Genomic DNA, 5,159 nt, shown 5'->3' with positions numbered 1-5,159 from the left:
CCAATCAAAGCCCAGCCCTGTGTTTTTAATCACTGAAGTGCCCAGTCTCCGGCTTGAGACGTGACCTAGAAATTTTATCACTCGAACAACTCGCAAAATTGACTCTTTATATTTATAGAAAGTCCGAGAACTTGTAGGTTTGTTTGACTCATTTTCTATAGCAAAGCCATAAAATGGGAGGACTCTCAGCTGGCTCAAGGCTGCGCGCCTGCAGGATTGACTTGCGTGATATATTGTTAGAGTATGAACACGTTTTGTGCAACACTGATATCAATTGTAATAGGCGATCTTGCTTATACGCTGTATGTGTCTATTCTGCGTGGCCTTTAAAAAGTATAATAAACTGACGCCGCACGTGTTATTTCCGGTTTGCGAAATTGAGTATCCTTTTCAAACCAAGTTAGCTTCTCTCCACATTCACTTATTTATACGTGGTATTTAATCCACAGATAAGGGGCTAAGTTATGTTGTTAGAGATTTATAGAGCAATTCCACATTTTTTGGTATTCTGTCTTATTATTCAAGAATAGTTATGCACCTTTGCACACTCTAAGTTATTAGAAGAAAATAAATTGGCAGTTCTGCTCCAAGGCAAAGCATTTACTACATGAACAAAGTTCATCGTTGCGTTTGAGAGTGTTATCAATATAGGTGCGTGGCAAACGTCGACGCGACGCAGCATAAACGGCAACTCCTGCTGGGCAGAAGTAATTGCCATAATAAAACAATATCTGAATTTTGTATAGTGTACCTCTTGAGAATTGTAACAGCATACAGTTACAACTTATACGATTTACAAAACTGCGATATCTCTGTTCGAAGAAAAGTTACGGATTTATAAATTTCGCGCTTCGTTTTTTTAAATATTACCCATTCCAGCAATATTTTAAGAACATTCCAGCCCCTATATAAAGTATCTGCTTCCTACATACTACATAATAACATTTTCTTGCTTAAATGACACAAGTTTCATTCAAATCCCTTAAATAGTTGTCTAATGAAAGTATTTCTGAATTTTACGTATGTTGTAATACACAAGTCGGAGTGGGTCCTTTGGTAAAGCTTCCTCTTAAAGCCTTGTTCGTTATATCGCGGCACGTTTGAGAGCACTGCGGTGAAGAACACTCTCGTCAACACGCATGTATGGGATGCTGTGATATGTGCTCTTCAGGAGCTGTTCCGTAAAAGAACGTGGACAGCGTTCCCAAAGCCATTCAGAATATTTTTAGGTAAGCTGGAGAATCACAAATAAATGGCGATTTCATAGTTCATGATTTTAAACCTCTGCTTCAGAGAAATATTCTAATACAGGAAACAACCGGTTGGATGCGCACGCAGTGACAATTTAGGGATATTCATTTTTTAATGTGAATAGCATTATTTGCCTGTTTCAGCCGTTTTGAGCTCGGCTTTCTGATCAGCTTCCTGACCAACTTCACGTTCTTACTTTGATCATGTCGTCGTCGTCACGCCTTATACCCCGCACTCAGTGGCCCAAGTTTTCTAAAAGCTTCGGCCACTAGGTATGGGCTCGTGGTCGCGATGGCATCGTGGTCCTTGCATCGTCATCATACCAGCTTTCTCATCCGACTCTCCTCATGCTTCGTCGTTGCGCCATCATCGTCATGCAGTCATCGTGCATTCCATCTCACACCGCCATCTTGATGCCAACGTGGTTGTTCAATCATCGTCATTCCAGCTTCGTAATCTGACTCTCATCATGCGGTAGTCGTCATACCTATTACTCCAACCCAGTGGTCCAAGTTGTCTAATTGCTTGGGCCACTAGGTACGTATTCTTGGTCGTGATACCATCGTGATCGCTGCATCCTCGTCATTCCAGCTTTGTCTTTCGACTCTCATGATGCCATCGTCACGTCGTCTTCGTCACAAAGTCGTCTAAGCGCTGTCGTTTTATCATATTCAAAACCTCAGTGATGTCATTTTATTGTCGTCATTCCATTGTCATCATACTGCTTTCGGTGTCCTATCTACGTCAATCTTTCTTCGTCATTTTATCGCAATCATGCTGTCGTCATTTAATCATGATTATGCCACCATTGTCATACCGTCATCGTAAAGCAATCACTATCATTCATCCGTTGTCAGACCATCGTCATGTTGTCATGGTTGTGCCATAGTCGTCACACCAGCTTCGTCATACGACTCTCGTCATGCTACCGTAATAACACCAACGTCATCACACAGGTTTCATGATACAGTCATCGTTACGATATTTTCATTATAAATTCGTCTTCATTTGATTGTTCTCATACCGTTGTCCCGCCATCGTCGTCATTGCGTCGTCGTGCATCCTTCCTCATGTATACTGCCGTCGTGATGCCATCGCGGTCGTTACGTCGTCGTCATTGTGACTTCGACATCGAGCTGCTCATGCCTTCGTCGTGAGTCATCATCGGGCCGTCGTCGTCGGGCCATTTTCGTCGCACTGTCGTTTCACTATCATCATCATCTAAGTAAGGTCATCCGATTGTCGTCAATCCGTCATCGTCATACCATCTTCGTCGATCCATCAACGTTGTTCCTGGTTCGTCGTTCCATTGTAATCATGCTGTCATTAAATCGTGATTTTGGCTCCGTTGTCAAGACATCGTCGTCATTGCGTCGTATTCAGACGCTATCATGCATCCGTTGTTATACCGTCGTTGTCATGCCGCTGTAGTTGTGCCATCGACGTCATTCCAGCTTCATCCTGTTGATGTGATACTGTCGACGTCATGTCATCGCCGTCATACAGTCATTATCTCATTGTCCTCATGTCGTCGTCTTCGTCGTCATGCTATTGTTTTTACATCTTCGTCATAATTTAGCTATCGACATCCCATTGTCGTCATGCCGACGTTGGTATATCACCTTTGTGTTCCCATCAGGATCATTCCTTCTTCGTCATTCCATCGTCACTGCCTCGTTGTCATACAGTCGTCATGCCGCTTTACCCATGGGTGACCTTGGCAAACAAGTGTCATAGAAAGTGGAGCGATATTAGAATATGTGGCAAACAACCGAAGCAAGGTAAGTCTCAGAGTTACCATTGCACGTGGTAAATCAACTTCACTCCATGTGTACGATCTGTCGCAGCATTGCTCGAATGTTGTTCGCTTAATGTTGACAGTCATGGTGAGATGGGTGCTGCGGGAATCTTTTTTTCGCTGGAGAACACTGCGGATGTCGATTGTCGTGTTACAACACGCCACAATACATCTGTCATTCAAACTTTATCGCTAAAACGCAAGTTGGCGAGTTAGTCTCCCCCCAACGCCACGTACTCGTTATCTCATTGTTATATAGACATTCTGAGTATCATACTAACTAAGAGGGTGACAACTGCGCCGCCGTCCTTTTCGAGTTCAGAGATACCAACTTTCCGACTCCGGGGTGAGCCATTCGGTGGTGTACGGCTTAGCCTGCAACTGGCGACAAGCAGTGAGCTGCACCACCGTTTCCCTTCATCTAGCACACGTGGGCTATCTGTCGTCAAAGCGAGCTGTGTCCCGACGCATTTTGTTTTGTGATATTTTATATACAAGCTGGGTGCTTCCGTTATATTAACAGATAAAGCTTGTATAACGGAGTTGAGTACGTACGCATGCATTGTGTTTGAAACAGTTCGTCCGCAATGGTCAAAGCTGAGGGCTGGTGTGCGTTAGGCGTTTAGTTCACCGAAGTGATAAGACCGCAGAGACGCAAACTACGCGGTTTTCAGCGCAGAAAACAGACGGGTTTTCGCGGCTTTTTATTGACTGGGGACCATTCATGGGCAACCGCTTGAGATATTAATGAGGTCAGAGAGGCCATGGAAGGTGTGGGGGGCTGGTACCTCTACTAAAGCCTACCTAATCAAGAATATATATATATATATATATATATATATATATATATATATATATATCATAATAAGAAAACGTAACAAGGCACCAAGGACAGCATATGGGGCAATTAATTGAATTAAAGGAATGATAAATTAATGAAAAGGAAAGCGGGTGAAAAAGCAACTGGCCGCATGTGAGGTACGAACCTTCGTCTTCCCATTACGTGTGCGGTGCTCTTACCAACTGAGCTACGACGGCGCCGTTCTCCCATCCACTTTCTGGGGTGCGTATGTTATTCTACTAGAAACAACCTTGGGAGTGTTCGCCAGTGCTACTACTCAGAAGCATTGGCGGCAGATGTGCAACATCCTTTCGGCAGCATGTGTCACATGTACGTGAACTTTTCTTTGGTGAAGGCAACTGGACAATAAACCCACACATGCTACCTGGAAGCATCAATGCCGCCGGATTCGCTCAGTACAGAGCGAGGGTCTTGAATATCTTTCTCTCTCTCTCTCTATATATATATATATATATATATATATATATATATATATATATATATAGCTAACCCACCTGAGAGAAGAGAGAAAATACATGTGAATAGATAGGGAGATTTTCCACAATAGGTCTACGGTAAGAAACAAAGAAGGCGAACTCTATCCCACGGACTGCATTCCTAGAGCTTAAAACTTGACAGCATCCTTTCATGAATTAACAGCGGATCCCCCCCCGCCACACACACACACAGCAAAAAAAAAAAAAAAATAGCTTCTTACTCTAGAACTGTCGAAGCCAGCGGATTGCAACATTGAACATGTCATCACCGAAGGCGGTTGGTCAACGGCTCTAATGAACACGCGTAATTTGTGAATTTCGCCCTTGTACAAGTTATTATGTCTCCTTATTTTCCTATACTGGCAATATTTTAGGAAACATGATTGATACAGCTTTAAATAAATACAGCACTGAAAGGCCACAAGAACATGTTGGCGTAATAGAACTCTTTGGTTACCGACGTTTAAAAGCCGAGCGAGAAGTTCACGGCGTCGCTCTCAGCAGTCATTGCCAGTTTGTGCAAAACCGCCTCTTGAGAGCTTGATACCAAGTTATCATCGGAGCTCCACAAAACAGAGCAATAAGAAGACATACAAACAACAATCTTTTTATATACTCTATAATAAAGATTAACAAAAACAAGCGCGTAAGCGCACGCTTCTACAGATTTCTTTATCGGGTTATGTTTCTATTGTTTCTTTGGCATTTTCAGGAAGGAGCTCTCGGAAGACCCTGACCAACTTTGCTCCAGGTTGCGGTACAAATCGCAATG

The sequence above is a fragment of the Dermacentor variabilis genome, chromosome 4 (genome assembly GCF_050947875.1).
Source record: "Dermacentor variabilis isolate Ectoservices chromosome 4, ASM5094787v1, whole genome shotgun sequence".
In the NCBI taxonomy this organism is placed as follows: Eukaryota; Metazoa; Arthropoda; class Arachnida; order Ixodida; family Ixodidae; genus Dermacentor; species Dermacentor variabilis.
Note: the sequence above shows the minus strand (reverse complement) of the source record.